The sequence below is a fragment of the Natator depressus genome, chromosome 2, assembly GCF_965152275.1.
Source record: "Natator depressus isolate rNatDep1 chromosome 2, rNatDep2.hap1, whole genome shotgun sequence".
Taxonomy (NCBI): Eukaryota; Metazoa; Chordata; order Testudines; family Cheloniidae; genus Natator; species Natator depressus.
The window spans coordinates 112,891,558-112,910,771 of record NC_134235.1 but is presented as its reverse complement, the minus strand read 5'-3'; positions in this window follow the sequence as shown (position 1 = coordinate 112,910,771).

Sequence of the window (19,214 nt, the reverse complement as noted above, 5' to 3'; positions counted from 1 at the left end):
CTTTTATTTTACCAACTTCTGTTGGTGAGAGAGACAAGCTTTACACAGAGCTCTTCTTCAGGTCTGGGAAATGTATTCAGATTGTCACAGCTAAATACAAGGTGGAACAGATTGCTTAGCACGAGTGATTAACATATATTTCAAGTGCAAAGGCACTGTGGACAGGCACAATTGAGCTCAGCCCAGCCGTTGGTACCTACGCATTTGGCATCCTCGGCACTGAGCAAGCAATGGCATCAGACACTATCAGTGTCTACGTCAGTATGCTCACCATCAATGCTACCGTTGAACGGCGACCATGTCTTCAGCTACCACATCGGTACCACAAAAATTCAGATGTATGAAGGATGTGTCTGTAGTGGATGAACTAGAGTCCCCACTCCTCATGGGTACAGAATATCTCTTGGTAGTGAGACCCTGATCACTGTACCACTGTCCTCCAGTACTACATGACTCTCTAAGATTTTCTGCAGGCGCTCCTCCACGGGACAATATGAAGGAGAATACCAATTAGTCTCCTCTATTTCTGTTCAGGCTTCTCTAGCATATCCCTTTAGGAACCCATTCTCTGATAGTCACTGGGAAGTCATTATCAAGGGTGGTGGAATCAACCTTGCATGCCAATCCCACTTTGGTATGCCCCCTCGTCACCACCTCCCTATGGCGATAGTGGTACCCTTGGGTGGCTTATCAGTAGAAACTTGCCAGATCACCAGTACCGTTTCATAGGGAGGCTAGGGTTGTACAGCCCTCTCCTCCCCAACCAGCACACCTCCCCTCCCCACGCTCACAATAGGAGACATTTGAGGAGCAAGAAGCCAGGGCAGATAAATAGGCCACCCTTCAAATACCTTTTTCATCCTCGTCTCCGGATAAGGCAGTTATGCTTCTGCTATCTGCCATGGCCAATGATTTTCAGCTGTTTCAAGACCTTGTAAAGAGGGTAGCTGATACTCTTCAAATTCCACATGAAGAAGTCAAGGATTTACACAATAAGGAACCATCTTCAACTTCTGGGGCACATGGCAGTTTGCAGGTTTGCGACCAATCACACAAGGCTATGCCTCCGTTGCTTCCAGAGTTGGCTCAGAATGACCTGTTTTCCAGTCAGACCCCTTGGACAGGTAAATGATGGTTCCTCTATAAATAAGCAACTCTCTAGACTGGTGAAAGGATCAGTTCAACATCTGTGTAGGCATTCCTTCGGTCATCCAGCTCCATCGGTGACTTTAACAACAGATGCATCACTGTTGGGACGGGAAGCTCGATGGTTCATGGGTTTAGAGTCCTCCTGTTCTACAGATGTACAACAGGCGTTACTTAGTAGTGGAAAGAGATCAGCCCATACTACTTACCTGCAGAAATGGAAGAGAGTCTTCTGCTGCTGTTATCATTACTATATTCTGCTAGAATCTGTGATGCCTTCAGTCATCCTGGATTACCTGTTGGATCTGAAGAAATTGGGGTTATCAATTAGTTTAATTTTTATGATCCGTTTGGCCACAATATCAACCTTTCATCCTCCAGGTGAAGAATTCTCTGTTTTTGCTCATCTGATATAGTTGAGGTTTATTATGGGTTTGGGGAATCTCTACCCCCAGATTAGAGACCCCACCCCAACTTGGATCTTCATCTTGATACTCAGTTACCTTATGAGACCTCCATTTGAACCTATGGGAAAGTTTACTCAATTTTTCTGTGAAGACAGCCTTTTTTGGTAGCCATCTCATTAGACTATAGGGTTAGGGAGATTGGAGCCTTGATGGCAGATACCTTCCCCCCGCCCGCACTTTACTATCTTTTTCAAATACAAAGTATCTTTATGGCCACACCCTAAATTCTTACCTAAGGCTCTCCTGGAGTTCCACCTTAACCAATCCATTTATCTACCTTTTTTTTTTTTTCTGAAGCAGCATAGCTCTCTGCAGGAATCCTGTTTTCATACCCTGGATGTTTGAAGGGTGTTGGTTTTCTACTTTGATAGGACTAAGCAATTTTGAAAGTCACCTAGACTCTACATCTCCCTCACGATAGATCCAAGAGGTCCATGATCTGTACTGAGAGACTATTGAGATGGATTTCTGTATGTATTAGCATGTGTTATGATCTTGCAGGCATTTATCCCCCCCCCCCACCTCCCAAAAATGATGATAGCACATTTGACCAGATCATAAACAGCATTTACAGCATTACTTAAGTATGTGCCAGTGTCTGGGATATGTAGGTCCACTACATGGGCCTCAGGACATGCATTTTTGAAACATTATGCTTTAATCCATGGTGCCAGACCTGATGCAGCACTTGGTTGTGCAGTGCTATCTTTTTACTAGACTCAATTCTGAAGCTCCCTCCTCACTCTGGGATGCTGCTTGGAAGTCACCTGAACTGGAGCATGCATAGGGATGCTCCTCCAAGAAGAAGTTACTCCGCCGTAATTACGGTTCATGTCCACTGCCCACCCTCCTTCCCCTCTGCTTCATACTGTTCTCTGTGGGATGTTTGGGTGGAGAAGGAACTGAGGGAAGTTTGCCCACACACCTCTATGTAGCCTCTTTGTCTGGCGCAAGGAGGTGCAGGATGCGTGTGCACGCCAAATCGACACAGCTCACCGGAAATTTCTGATCAACGGCTTGACAGACACATGCACACCTGAAGTGGAGCACCCACAGAGACCCACATCTTGAAGAACTGCCAGTCACTGCACAAAGTGAGTAACCTCTCTTTCTGTCGCCCTAGCCACTGACTGTTGGAGAGATGAATTAACTATATAAATGGGGAAAAAAACCCTTCCCCTGATGTGTGACGCATCTACGCTGCTGCACTACAGCAGCACAACCGCAGTGCTCTAGCTGTACGGCTGTTGTGGCTGAAGCATAGGCACATAGAGAGAGACTGTTCCGTCTCTGGTTCCATCCTTTCATGCGTACAAGCCAAATGACAGTCTTAACTCAAACCATCTGCACCCTTATGAAAAATTCTCAGTGTTGGAAACCGTCCCTTTTTGCGGACTTGTTTCTTCACCAAAAATTTTTAGCTTTCTATAAATCAGCAAAACCAAAAGGTTGTCCCTCTGTTTCTCTCTTTTTTTTGAAATGCACATTAATGAATTAATTTATTATGATTGCTATATTATTATCAAGAATATTTTAAAAATCATTTTAGCCTGGATGCAAAGTAAAATTTGTGACCAAGGTATGAAACTATAGAAAGTCATCTAAGGTTTTGAACAACTGCCTTATGGTTCAGTGCTATGCACTGATCTTAGAGAAGAGACAAACCTCATGGGTCAAACTGAAGTGATATAGACAAGCACAATTAATAATAATTTTAACAATAGTCATTTTTCCTAATTTTCTATTTTTTTCTAATTCTCAAACAATCAGAAGAGGTTAATAGAACTTGCATGTGCTACTGTTTCACAGATTTTTTCTGATTTTTCAGTTATATATATATTTGATCGACATCTAAACAAAAATGCAAAGGGTCTGGGAAGTAAATTGGAAGAATTGGAAGTATTAGTCCTTAAATTAAATTATATCTTAATTGGCATCATGGAGACTTGATGGGATAAATTTCATAACTGGTATATTGATATGGAGGGGGATAACTTGCTTAGGAAGACCAGGCAGGGTAAAAAGGGAGAAGGTGTTGTGTTTTACATCTAGATTATATACACTTGTTCCGAGGTCCAGAAGAAAGTGGGAGGCAGACCAGTTGAAAGTCTCTGGGTAAAGATAATAGGGGTAAAAAATAGGGGTGATGTTGTGTTAAAGGTATACTATAGACCACCAAATCAGGAGGAGGCGGTAGATGAGGCATTTCTAGAAAAAATAGCAGAAATATCCAAAACATAAGACCTGGTAGTGAGGGGGGACTTTAATTACCCAGACATCTGTTGGAAAAATAACAAGGCAAACATAAATTTTCCAGTAAGTTCTTGGAATGTATTGGGGACAACTTTTTGTTTCAGAAAGTGGAGGAATTAACCAGGGGACAGCCATTTTTGACTTGATTCTGACCAACAGGGAGAAATTAGTAGTGGATCTGAAGGTGGAGGACAATTTGAGTGAACGTGCACATGAAATGATAGATTTAATCATTCTGTGGAAAGGAAGGAGTGAGAGCAGCAGAATAAGGACAAAGGACTACAAAAAAGAAGACCTTAACAAACTCCGAGAACTAGTAGGTAAGGTCCCATGGGGAGAAAATCTAAGACTTAATGAGAGTGGAGTTAACCAAGTGAGTTATTGCAGCTTTTGATAAGGTGCCTGGCTAGTGAGTAAGAGGTGAAACTATGGCTTTGCCCACTTCCTGGCTATTTGAGAAAGGGACAGTGGTTACCCCACCTGGCTGGTCTAAAAAGAAAGCTGAAATCTGGTGAAAATCACCTCCAGTGCTTCACTGAACCTTTTAATGAGTTTTGGATTTGATCTTTCCTGGTTTCAGATTTATGAACATTTCACACAGCTCTATTATTTTTATCTTGCCAAATTAGGTGTACAAATTAGGCTGTCCCAGCACTGATTCGCGTGGTAGACTTTTATGCAGCAGATAATCCATTTAATACCCAGTATCTGGCACTACAATACTGCTATCTTCAGTGCTGATTAAAATGCATGTAATTACTTCATAATAGATGCTGAAAATATATTGCTATTTGCAGGCATGATGGAGATTTACTAGCAATATTAGTTTTGAATAAATTCTCTAAATTATTGAATTATTTAAATAACTTAATAGAAAATGCTCTGCTTCAGTCCTCTGTCTTTCATAAAATACCCATAGTTTTTGTTGCTCAACTCCCTCTTAGGCCATGAGTTGTGACCCCCCCAACCTTACAGCAAGAATATAGACAGAGCCTGAGAATGCTGTGGTTTAATTGTCCATAAAGGTGCAGGAGCTGTTAAGCATCATTATTATTTAAGTGCCGACAACATGCTTGGCACTGAACAGACCACTGAGGAAGATGCAGTCAACACAAAGAGATTTTTGGCTGCCAATAAGAAGTCTGTTGTGCAAGGAATGCCTCGAGTCACATACATGATAACTTGATAACCAAAGACTATGCATGTGGAAAAAAACCCAGCAAACCAGAATTAGAGCCCTTCTAGTACATAGCATTTAGCAACCATTAAACAAACGTTTGATTTCAGAGCTTTTCCAAGTAAACATTAGTCACACACTCTCCCTGTGCCCTCTATTTTCTGTGTTAAAAATCATGATCCTAAAAGAGCTTACTTTAAAGATTCTGTAATCAAGCATCAAGTTAGACCAGGAATGTGATAGTCCTTCTTTTACATAGAGAGCATAGTTGACTTCAGTGGAAGAGTTGCACCAGTCTAACCAATGGCAGAATCTGCCCCAAAATATATATAAGCCTCTGTCTGCAAAGAGCTATTTAAAAGGGCAATGGGAAGTGGATGGAGGGAGTGTAACAGAAGAGATGGAGGGGAAGAAAGGAAAACAATAGGTACAAATTTCTACCAGTTTCCTCAGGCATCCATAGTAGCTGCTTAATGATACATATATCATTATATCCTGGAGTAGTTGGAGGGCAGAAACAGACTTGATTACACTACAGACAATTGTTTCACAATAATTCTGGACCATTTTTCATTAGCTGTCTCCCCTCACAGCAAAACAAGGGATAATTTTTTAGAAAAAAATCTTATACCTCAAGAAAGTTGTCCAGCAGTTAAAGATTTTTAATAATTCATCATGCGAAACATCTCGAGCTAAATAGTGAATTTCCCAGCAATAACAAAAAAAGATGAATGGGAGGAACTGAGGTTAACTTGCTTTGATAGAAACAAAAGAGTAAATAAAAAGAATAGCGCTATCATTTTTCCATGATTTATTGGTACTTTTTTTTTTTATTACTCTGCTCTGGTTTGATGTGTTTTGCCACTCGGTCTGAGTCAAACCAGTTCATTCTGAGCAAGCTGATTAAGTAGCTGATTAAAAGAAAGAAGCGTATGTATCTGCCTATAATCACTTACTATCATGCAAGCCATAGGTAGCAGGCATCACTGTTAAGCATGGCTGCTGAATTTGCATTTAGGAAAAGTGGGAATTTTATTTTGGTCAATAGGCCTATCTCAGTAAGGCCATCAAGTATTGTGCTAGGTGCTGTATACATTGACTTTTAGGGCAGCTATTTTAATTTCTTATCTTTGGAGCCTCTTCTCATCTTTAGAAAGATATTACTAATCCTTAACTACATTTAGAGATATTATTCCCAACTTGATAAGATGACTTTCATACCATTAGTATCACACTGAACCATTAGTAGGGATTCCTGATAATGGAAGAAACCACAATTTAGGAAAACACTTAACCATGTGGTTAATGTTACGTTTCTAAAGTTAACCAGCTGCTTAAGTGCTTTCCTGAACTGGGGCCTGAATATAGCAATCCTAATGAAAATACACTCCTATGTAGAGCTGGGTGAAAATTTTTTGGCAAATAGAAATTTCACCCAAAATGCATTTTTCAGGACTCTGAAACTATTTGTGAATTTGGTTCAAATTCAATGAATAGTTTTTGGTGGAAAAATACCATTTTTTTTGTAGAAAAAGCCGATGTTTCATTTTGAAATGTTTTGTTTTGAAACACTTTATTTAGACTATTAGCTTTGAAACATCATTTCATTTTCAAATTTGGCCAACTTAAACAACAGCAGCAACAAAAGGGTAAAAAACAGCCGCATCTAAATGAAAACTTAAAAACAATTGTTTTGAATCAACCAACTTGGAACAAATTGAAAATCTGAAACTGTTTTGTATCAATTTTGACCTGAAATATTTTGGATGATTTGAAACAAAGTGTTTCAAGTTTTTTTGATTTGATGGAAATTTTTGAAAAAATTGGTTTCAGTTCAAATTGAACTGGAAGTTTATTGGATTTTTTTTTTTTTTTTTGCTTCAGACCCCCCCAGTGGATACTCTCCTGCTATGGGCCACTTTGTGTACCCATCTATAGAATAAAGACGGACAATAAACTTCTCTGGAATTTCAATATTTTAATGGAAATATATGCACACAAATCCATATATCTCTAAATCACTACATAGGTGCCCTGTTATGGTAACTGTTTAAAAAAGGTACTTGTGCACACTTTGAGTGGGGAAACTGTGTATTTGCTAGAGGCTAGGGGCCAAATTCTGCTCCCAGTTACAGTAGTGTAAAGGCATATTAACTCAATTGACTTCAATTGTGTCAATCCACATTTGCATCAATGTAACTGAGAGAAGGAACTCACCTTTTGTGTTTGACATAAAATAGTAAGCCTGGAAAATTCAAAATAGATTTATCCAAAAGTTCCCTATACAATGGGTAATGTAGACTCCTGACAGTAACTGGAGAGAGGATCCCCTTCTGACCAATGGAACTTGAGTTTCTGGTTTTTGTGTTTTTGTATGGGGTTTAAGTATCCTTTAATTAAATCTTTCCTAACGGTTTCAAACTTGCAGGGAAGGACATTAGAGCACTGGAACTGAAGATAGGGATTACTGTGGGGAAAATGTGGGGTTTATATGGTGGAGGAAAGGTAGCGGTATGGGTCTTTAACTTACTTTCTTTTTTCATTTTAAATTAAACAACAGACATATGGCTATCACCTTGATTACCTTGTTTGCATGTTGGGACCCTTTGCCAGACCCTTCATCTGTCTTTGTCCCTTTAGATTGGAAGCTATTCAAAACAAGGACTTTTTCCCCATAGATTCAAATGTATTTAAGCAGCTAAAGATGCAGATAGGCCTTTTTGAAACCCCAGCTAGGTGCCTAAGCCGTTTAGGCATGTAAGTGCCATTGAAATCAATGGGAGCTAGGTGTCTATGCTACTTAAGTGCTTTTGAAAATCCGCCTCTTTAGGTACCTAAATACCCTTGAAAATCTGGCTTCATGTTATCTTCTGTGTCTAGAAAGTCCCCGAGACATTTTGGGTAATTTAAATAATATATAGTGGTCAGCACTTTTGAAAATCAGGCCCAAGTTGTTTCATGTTGGGAACCCAAAATGAGAGGCCATTTTTTAAAATGATCTTGCACAAGTCTATTGTCCAAGATCACAGTGTAAGCTACTGTCAGAGATAAGAATAGAACCTAAGGGTCTTCATTCATAAGACCATTTCTATTTAACAGACCACTCTTCTTGGTAGATATAGTAGGTAGCAAATAGCATGAATGTTATATGCTGACTCTGCCTGTGGGTCAATAGATTCCCTTATTTTCTTTTTTTAGAAGGACATGAACTTTCATATTACATTTGTCTTGCTATGATTTAGCCTTTTAAAAAGACAGGAAAATTGTAATTATTTAGATACCCACTAAATGTAACACTTCTCTCGTTTAATTACATAGTACTAGTGGAAGGAATAAAGATGGGGTGGGTGGAGAGATAACATTTTTACCTGTAACTTCCAGATGTAAAGACTCTGAGAGCTATCGGCAGCAATCTAGAGTTGTGGCCAGTGACTGTAACCAAGTGCATTTTAAAATATGTGGTTGCCTCATAGGGCATAGCTTTCTTTAGTCATAGTTAACCCTTCATTGCCCTGTGCAATGACTTTAATTTCCATAGACTTGAAGAGAATGTGAAAATAGCTTCAAGCTATAGACCACAGCAAACTGTAAAACATCTTGCTGTGTTCACTTTCCCATTGTCCCGACAATTGATTCTGCTGCTTCTCTTACGCCATGAATTATGGCTCTAGTAAAGCACTGCCAGGTTTGAGTCAGCAATCATCTGCTAGCACTGCGAAATGACAATCCTTATCTGTTTTCTGTAGCCTGACATTTTCAGTAAGGCCTGGAAGGTTTGGTTAATAGGGTTTGTCAAAAGGGAGCTACAATATAAAACAATGAATTATGGAATGAGAGCAGAACAGAGAACCTATGTCACCTTAAATGTTACCAAAGCAATTTCTGGGAGACTAATTATTCACAATAGATAACTAAATTGTAAATCTTTGTTACAAGTGCGGGATTGAACGTGAAAGTTTCCTGGGAAAGCATTTCTGAAAATATGCTACATTAATAGCTAATTCATAAGGAAAATGGAAGAGTTGCCAGTGGCTGTGGAAGATGAGAGTTCACAGGATGAAAGGAGAATAATTCCCAGATTCATTCTCTCAGTAAGTCTGGCAAGACATATTTGCATTATTAAATGCCTAATACTTTTAAAAATCTGGCCCTTAGTGCTTTCTCCAGGAACAATCATAAGTAATTATTTCATTGGAACTATTTCAATATTGGACTTTTTAAAAGTTATTTGGGTACTTAAATATGCATATAGGTGTCTAGTAGGATTTTCAAAGTGCAGTGGGAGTGCCATGGTGCTTTTGAAAATCTCTCTTGGTGCCTATCTGCATTTAGTATTTAAAATTTAAAAACCTAAATACTTTTAAAAATCTGGCCTTAAGTCCCTTCTGCACTCATATACTGCACCTTTAAATACCTCTGATGAAGCCATACCTCCTGATGTAGAATGGGCAGTTGATATCCAAGATAAACACCAAATCCTGCTCTGAGGCACGTTGTGGGGGAAGAGGGAAGGTGGAGAGATTTCATACTTCCATCACTGATCAGGATAGTGTATGGGGTGCAATGCCTTCTAAAGCACTCCTTGCTTCTGCTCCAAAATAGAACACTGCACTCCCAGGAAGGCTTGCTGCTATCATTATTATTATTTATTAATAATACATGAATAGTTTGTAACATTACCCAGGGTACAATCTGGACTTTTGAACATCCATGCCCCCTCAATTCTCCAACCTGGGGTGTCTTTTACACTGCTTCACTGTGAGAGCAACCACTCCTGGCTTGGTCACACACAGTCTCCAGCATGTAAATCACCCCCAGCTATACTGTATGAGTTTTCTACCGCTATACTGTCAGAGTTAGCTAGCCAGCCATGAATGATACTACAGAGTAACACCAGCAAATTCCCAGTCCCAGACTTGTCCCCATAAATGTGCATCTTGTATTGCCCAGCACCCTCCTGGACAATACAAGTTCATAGAAAGTCCTTTATATCATAAAGAGAAAATGATATGCACAAACCTTGTTACCTCAAATTGAGTTTCCCATGCACTTCAGTCCAAACACACTGGTTTAGATAAAATAATAAAAGAAGTTTAACAACTACAGAAAGATAGATTTTAAGTGATTACAAGTAATGAGGCATGAAAGGCAGAATGTGGTTACAAGAAAATAAAAGATAAAATACAACTAATATCTAACTTAATAAGCTAAGTGAATTCAAAGCAAAATGTCTCTCTCACCACATGATTTTGCAGTCTTTCCGGCTGGATGCCTTTCAGCCAGGACCCCTCCCCCAGTCCAATGCTCCTTTCCTTGTCCTTCAGGTATTGTGGATGTAGTGGGAAGAAAGAAATGGAGGAAAAATGATCTGAAGAGTTTGCTCCCCTTTCTTATAGCAATTCTCTTCTTTGAGAATCATCTCCAGCTGGGGTTGAGGTGACAGAAGGTCTGTGCTTGGGAAACCTCCAGCTGCTCCATTGCCAAGATGTAAATTTCTTGCTCACACACTTATTCCTGCCTAAGAATGGCCACTTAACCAGGCGATAGTCCATTTGATTATGTTGACACCTGGCTGAGGTGTTGGCTAGCCTTTTGTCTCTGGGGAGCTGTTTTGAAGTTGTTTCCCCAGACTTGGAACATGTCTCATACAGTGGAATATTATAATTTTACATACAATGTTGCCAATATATTTTACCAGGACAATAGTATTCAGCAGATTATGAGTTTTCAAATGATATCTTACAGGGCATATTTGCACAAAATGTATCATAGTTTTGTAAAAAGGGTGAACATAAGGGTACAGACTGTCACAGATGTAATAATAAGTAAATGGTTAGGCAGCTGATGTGCTGTGATCATTGATTACTATGCTGGCCATAATTGTCTCATTGTTCCCTTGTGCTCCTCTTGTCTATTATATCTCTTGTCATATACTTAGCTTGTAAGGTCCTTGGGGTAGGGACCATCTCTTTGTTATATGTTTGCACAGTGCCTGTCACAATGGGGCTATGGCCTCTAGGCACTTCTGCAGAACAAATAAATAATTAATTATTAATTTTATAAAACCAAAAGAAAATGTGCTAGGCATTTAAAAAGTATACTCCAGACGGCAGTGTATTCTCAGGGGGAGCAGGGACCTGGCTAACTACCATGCTGGATGAATACTCTCCTTTCAGGCTGCAGAGCACAACTTGGTACATTAGCACAGCACCCTGTACAGTTTTCAAGGGGGCGCCTGGTCTTATATAGGTGCACTGAGGCAGTAGAGGATCCAGACACCATTTTCTCCCCAATGCACCCACACAAGAGAGGACAGAATGTTGTTCTATGTATTTATAGTGTCCTACCAGTGGGCTCGATTGTGAGTTTACTATCTGCCCTGAGTACAAATTAGTGTGTTACACTGTCCCTGGAGACTGTCACAATATCCTTCCTAGTCTCCCTGCTGCTCTGGAGAGGGAAGAAACTGCAACAGGGCAATGCCTGGCACAGTGTATACTCCCCAACACACTGGCACATCTGCACCTTTGGGCACATTGGGATAAGACAAAGTCTTCACTGCCCCCCTGCCCCTTCCTACCCACTTGCACGAGGCGGGGGATGTAGTGTCTCTGTGGAGTGTGCTCCCCCATCCACAGAAAGTGCTGGTTCAGTACACCAGCACATGAAAATAAGGAGGTGCTTTACATCCCCTTACTCCCTGTGCTGTTGCATAGGACAGGCCATACTCTGGACCTATCATTAGACTCAAATATGTTTCATGAGCAATCCGCATAATTTTCATATGGTCCAAGTAATAAAAAGAAAATGGAGGAGAAAAAATAACTGAATAAAAATGTATCTTAAATTCTATCTAATTTATATATTCAGATTTTATTCAGTGCCTGTCATCATGGCGTCTGAGCACCACCCAGAGTTGCAAAATGTGTACATAAAGATATTCTTACTTCTCACTCTGTTGTCCCCCCAGTCTGCAGGGCCTGGACTTTGTGTAGAGATTTCTATTGTAGTTGGTTTTTTTGAATTGTTTTTTGATGGTGGTGTAATAGGAAGGGTGGGTTGAAGAAGTGGCTTTTGCATGGCTATTGACCATGCTCGTGTTCTGGAGCCATGCTAGTCTCTTCCAAATGTAAGATCTGGAATTGAAGGCTCGTTGCCAAGGAGGAGTCACACTCTTGCACACAGGATTCTGACTCTTGAGGGGAGGCATTGTGGATTAACAAATAGTATTCATGGCCCAGAATAATCCAGCGAGGCATGGTTTAAATGCTGCTAGAGTGGAGAAGAGAATGATTACTTTGCTGCTTCTAAGGAAACCAGCAGTCATGAAGAAAGCTGGAAGTACACTCTAGGGTAGAGGTAGTTAATTATTTTTTGTCAAAGTCCAAATTTCTTGGTCAAGGTATAGTCAAGGTCTAGACTCCAGAGACACATTTTTCACACTGCAATAACAATAATGTTAATAATAAGCAAATAGAAAGATTTCGTGGTCCACTCAAAAGCATCTGGCAGTCTGGATTTGGCCCATAGTCTGTGATTGATTATTCCTGCTCTAGGGCTAGACAAGTCAGGTAGGTAAGAGAAATATTTGTCTAGATTCAGCACAGCTAACTTCCTAGCTCTTTGAGGTGTCTTTGTTGCTGCTTCCCGGGAAAGGCATAAGCTTTCAGTAATTCTTTGTGATGGAGCTTGTTTACAAATTCTTATTTTTTTCAACCAGCACTCAAATTTTCTTCCTCATTCTTCTGCCAAAGGTCATGGAGATCTGTACAAACAGCAAACAAAAAGCACAGGAAAGCAATGGAGACGCCAGTGTCTGAGTGTCGATATCTGTGGTTAATTAGTGGTTATGATGACTCACTGGGGCTGCTATATTGTATAGAGTATGTTTGGGGATTTGATGTGATTCAGGGGTGGATCATTATGGTTGTTCTCTATTGCCTTAAGATGAGGATGTCTGAATTTAGTTTGGGGAGGTTGGTGGTCAGTTCGGGGTAAAGTGGTGTTTCTTGTCTGTCTTGTATCAATGTCCAGTCTTAAAATCAAATCCAGGATGTGTCCAGCTGAGTTGGCAGGCTCAGAGATCAACTGTGAAAAACTGAAGGTGGAAAATGTAGAGATGAGATTTTGGTCCATTTTATCAATGACATCAGTTTCGATGCTGAAGTCTTCCAGAATATTAAAATTTGGTGGATCATCTACCTCATGTCACATAGCATCTCCCACAGCTAATCTATGAAATCTTTGCATTTTGGAGGTCAGTAGTTTAATCCGATGCACATTTTGAATTTATTTCTGGACAATTTTAACATGGATTTTCAGATGGGTGGCTTGTACTCCATTTGCAGTAAAGTTATGGTGTTACAATCTGTTATAGCAATAGTTTTCAACCTGTGGTCCGTGGACCCCTGGGGGTTTGTGGACTATGTCTAAGATTTCCAAGGGATTTCCTCACCTCCGTTCGAAATTTTTTAGGGGTCCGCAAATGGGAAAAAAGGTTGAAACCCTCTGTGTTATGCATTAGCAGTACATATATGGTAACCAGCTGTTTAACTTTAAAAAATGATATAATCAGATTTTTCCTTCTTCTGTAATGCTACCAGAAGGTAAGCTGGGCGTATACACTAGTGCACACAAATCAGGTAGATAAGAGAAGCATTTGTTCCAGTTCATCACAGCTTACTTCTCAGTTCTTAGGTTAGAGGGCATTGGAAAATTAAAAGAAAAATCCCATGTAAAAATTTGAATTGGTGAATTTGTTTCATTTTGAATTATTGGAAACATCATTTTTTCCCCTAAGTTTTTGTAATTTTTAAAAAAAAGTTGGAATTTTTCTCAGAAATGTTATTGAAACCATTATCGGAATGGCTATCAACATTTTCAGGGAAAACATTTTTGATGAAAACCTTTTTTGAGAAATGTTGACCATCTCTAGTTTAGATTTTTCTGCATAGAAATGTTTTATTATATATATATATATATATGAGGCTGAGTGCTTTCTTCTATGGCTAGTTAGGGTTATCATCATTTCAGTGTTCTCCTTGGCACTCAGACCTTTTGTGTAATTAAATACATTTTCTTGGGATATAGGCAAAAAGAGAGGTGCCTAATGATGACACTTTACATTGTTTTGTTTATGCAAACATCCCTGCACTGATGTGTGCTTATATAGGGCCTAACTGTGCAATCCTTACTTGTGTGGGTGAGCCCTTAGTCACACTGGGGAAGAAGTCCCATGGGGAAGAAAGTCTGAACTTGTGCTGTGCACCAAAACAATGTTTCCAGCAATTATTCTTCCCTTCCAGGCATTCATTCTAGAATCTGTTAATAATTTGTTCAATGGTCCATATATGTGTGATGGTACAAAAACTAAAGCTCCTCAGCTTTCTTTGAGTTCATAATTACGTACTCTCCTGTACAAAGCATGTTAAAAATCTGTGGAATACGCTTTTTGAGAAGAATGTCCTGCAATCATACAGTAATAGTAAAGTCAGCTTCATCCATACATTTGATGGAGTGGATATTGGAGAGGTGGCGATATGGGCTACTGACTTAATTCTAGTGTTAAATGTTGAAATCAATGGGAGTTTTTTCTAAATAAGGGCTGCAGAATCAGATTCTAGATGATGATGGTATCTTTGAAGATGTGGCACATAATGAGGTACCATGTCCTGGTCATATCCTTCTATTATAGAAGGTTGATTAAAATTTGGGATTATAAATTACCCTCCTTGCCATAATTATCCCTGATAAATAGTTTATTGGTGCTTTAAAAAAATAATCTAGAGTTGTACATTTATTAGAGTGTCATTGCTATCACTTACACAAATAACCTTGTAATGCTACCTACTATACAAAATAAATGCATTTCATTACAAAACTACGTATTTTAATTTATGGTCTTAGTTCATTCACTTTAATATGTTTATTAAGTATACAGGAAGGTTGCAGTGGTGTGAAGAGCATTCTGAGTTTTTCAGGTTCCTTGTGTTTTTTAAAAAATTATATTTATGTTCATATTGTATTTTTGCATATATTAGTTGCAGTATTTTTAAAATATTTTAAAAATACTTTTAAAAGACTCCTTGCCTGATTCAAAGACCGAGGTTTAAATTTCTATAATAAATGACTCAGCAATTTGTATTCACAAGGAAGCAATCAGGTTTCCAAATAAACCATTGTGTTCAGAGTTAATCTGTTCCAAGGAAAGGAATTGAAATTAGTTACTGACATCCAATAATTCATTTCTTATTTTACCAACAGTAATTAAATTGCCCGGAACTGTTGTCATTTAACAGCCGATTAATTGACTAATGTGCATTGGTTGCATATAGACTGTAGGTAAAATCCAAGGATTAAGAGGGGGTGGGAGGGAACTTTGAGTCTCCTAACCATCATGGAAAGTGCTAAATTTACCTCAAACTGGAATATAATTTATGAAACCACTATCAGGTTGTGTAGTTCCATCAATAATAGCCTTAAAGAAAGGATGGAGCAGTCACCTCCCATACTCTTAGGAGAGCAGTAAAATGACTAATTAGTTGTTTCCCTCTCCCCCCATGCCCCATCAGCTGATGACAATGAAGAATATATTATTTTTGCATCTGTGGCAAATTGCCGGCACTACTTTGATGGGTCTCGCCCTTTCTCTTCTTGGGGAGGGTTCAGGGCACCGTTTCTCGCCCCTGAACTAGGGTATTAACTGCCCCACTAGTGTCCTAAAGGAGGGGAGTGGAGAGGGAGGGACCCGGGTCCGCCCTCTACTCCTGGTCCCAGCCCAGGGGCCCTCGGGATAGCGGTAAACTGCTTGAACTAGCAGTTCCTTCCCCTGGACTACTTCCCTCTCCTGCCCTTCAGCTTGTGGGGCTTCGTGCCCTCTCTCTGCACAAACCAGGCATCCCTTTACCTCGGGTCTTGGTCTTCTTAGCCCACCGCAGCACTTCTCCAAACTCTCCCCTGCTTTCCTCCAAACTGCTCTCTGCTCCAACACCAATCCACTCTTCTTCAACTCCTTCCCTTGTCTGATTGAAGCAGGGGGGTTTTATCAGGTGACTGGCTTCAGGTGCTCTAATTAATCTATAGCAAACTTTCTTCCCTCTCCAGGGAAGAAGGCTCCCTTCTAGCCCTCTCCTGCTGCCCTCCGGCCTGGGCTTTCCTTGCTTTTTGCCCCTGCTTTAGTTCCCCCCCCCCGCCCCCGCGACCGGGCCAGACGCTTTTTCTTCGTTTTGTTTTGTTTTTTTGCTGTTTTTTTTCTTTGCTGCTCTTCGAGTGCTGGTCGGCTGCCAGCTTGCCTGCCAGCCCCCCCACGCCTGCCCTTGGACGCTGCTATTGCTTCAGCTGCCACCCCCGGAGGAGGGGGGAGGACTGCCGACCCGCTCCCCGGAGGAAGGGAGTGGATGCCCCCAGACGCAACCGTTTTACTGTTTGTTTGTGGACCCGCAATTAATCATCTTCTTGTCTTTGCTTGGCATTTTTGGAATGCTCCACAAAGACCGGGAGAGAAGACAGCTGACAGAGACATCGCCTGGGGAAGCTACAAATCATTGTGGAGGGGTCCATAAGACTGAGTAACTTTTGAACTGTACTCTCGTGTGGGGGGAGTTTGACTGCGTCTTAACTGCGTTTGTAGGGGCACAGGGGGTGTGGCACGAAGCTGCCCCCCAATCCATCGGTGCCCCCCCAACACTACTACAACTGTCACGGCCCCCCCGCCGTCCGTCCCTGCTGGCAACCTGCCGTCTGCCTCTAGCCTCAACTGCTTGCTTTGAATTCCATCATCCGGACCAGACACAACAGCTGACCAAATGAGACTCTTTGGATAAACGCGTGTGGGTCTGCGTTCCGCCCCCCCCCCGGACTGCCCACCCCACAGTTTGCCCCTACTACCTGACCCCAACTCCTGTTTCCTTCCCCTGTCCAGTCCGACCCATTTGGCCACCCCCTGCCTGCAGCCCAACAGGGACAAGTGGTTAATCTGCTTCCCCCTCCCCCCTCCTCCTTCTGGTGTCTCCCCATCTCTCCCTGCTCACGATGGCGGGGAATGAGAGGGGTGAGACCCCTCTAACAACCTCAGTTGCCCCTCCCCCACGTACCCCCCTGCCCAACCCCCAAGCCTCCCCCCCCCACCACTGCTGCCAAAACACCTGCCAACGCCCCCGCTGGGGCATCGGCAGCTGGAGGCACCGGGGCGACTATTGCCGCTGCTACGCCCACCGCCCCCCCAGATTCTAGGAAAGCCCCCCCGGTTAGCTGGAAAGGCCAGGGTGCGAAGAAGGGGAAGGGCCCCGCCACAACCACCTCTCCATGGCAGAGGCTGCCCCCACCTCTATGGCCTCGTCATCGACCATGTCGTCCCTCCCCGCTGTTCCCTCCACCAGCTCTGCGAGCGTCCCTCCCCCACCCCCAGGGCATATGCCTGGGTGGTGGCAGCCCCCCCCATCTGCCGCCTCGTCATCTCGCCCACCCACCGCCTCCGCTACCATCAATAGCAGCCGAGGCCCCTTTCCCACCATGACCAGGAAGCATGGCGTCCGTTGCCTCCTGGTGCCCGCCTCGCCCCACGTGGAGACATACGTGCAGGCGTTGGCGAGGTTGGTAGGACCCACGGCCATTGTGGCAGCCTCCAAAATGTACGGGAAGGTCGTCTTTTTCTTAGCATCGGAGGCTGCCACCCAGGAGGCGGTGGAGAAGGGCCTGGCGGTGGGGGGGGGTATTTGTCCCCCTGGAGCCACTAGAAGACCTGGGCATCCACCTAGTCCTGACCTCCGTCCCTCCTTTTCTACCCAATGCCGCCCTGTTACCAGCTCTCTCCACCCTGGGGAAACCCGTTTCCATCATCAGCCCTCTCCCGTCGGGCTGCAAGGACCCCACCCTCCGTCACGTCCTTTCGTTCCGCCGGCAACTGCAGCTTTTACCGCCGCCGGCAGCACGTGATGGAGAGGCGCTTGAGGGGTCCTTCCTAGTCCCCTACCAGGGAGCCCGCTATCGGGTCTACTATTCCACAGGAGAGGCCCAGTGCTACCTCTGCCGATCAGCGGGGCATGTCCGAAGAGACTGCCCCTTGGCCCAGCGGGGAGGGGCACCCAAGACCCTCGAGACCCGGCAGGACATCGGCTCCGTCGTTGCCGACGCCCCTGGCCGCCCAAGATCTGAAACCACCTCTCCTCCTGCTCGATCCACCACTGCTCCTGCCTGGGCCCAAGAGACACCTCCCCTACAATGCCCAGACGAGCGAGGGAGCCCCGCCCTTGCTGTTAACAATCCAGCAGAGCCTATGGAGGAGGGTGCAGCAAAGATATTACCGGGCATAGGAGAGGGTCCGCCCCAAGGAGAACCGCCCCCCCTTCATGTTGCCTCACCGTTCCCCCCCGGAGCCCGTGAACCATCGCCTCTGCCCCCCGACACGACCCCTGCTAACCAGCCCCCAGACGATGCTATGGAGGGCTGGACCCTAGTCCAGGGAAAGCGAGGCAAGCAGAAGGCTCGAGCTCCACTGCACCCATCCGATGCGGAGGCCCCCCGGAAGACCAGGAAGGGAGGCACTGACACTGAGCCTTCCGCTATGCCCACGAGCAAGATCCATCCGCCGGTGTCGGGAGGGGAAGACAAAATAGCACTGGAAGGTAGAATCTCCCCTCCACGGGAGACCCTCCCCTCCGAGACCCCTGAGGAAGCCCCTTCTGCCTGAATATCATCCGAACCCCACACAAACCCCGAAGCGACCGTCGTAGTGAGTGCCAGAGGGGAGCCCCCCGGGGTGGCAGAAGATGGAGCTTTTGAGGAGGAGTATGAGGAGATCGAGGCCCTAGGTTTGACCCCGGTCACCCAGGGAGAGAATGACCTACTGCCAGCTGGCCTTGCTCTGGGCAACCTTACCCCAGTCCCCCTTTCCCCATGCTCCCTCCCCCTAACTGCCTTCCCGGGCGAGCACCCTGCAGAAGGTGGTCCACCATCTGAGGCCATGGCTGCCAAATCCACCACAGAACCTGCGCCTAGCATCACTGGGAGCCCCCTCCCCACCCCCTTAACCCTCGAATCTGTTTGGGAGGCACCACCTCTCAGCTGCTTGCCTCCCAAAGCCCAGAGCCTTGCCTCTGACCCCGCCCCCACCCCTGTGCCTGCCCAATCCACCTCCTCCTGCAATGCTATTGCCGCCCCTGGGGTTATTTCCT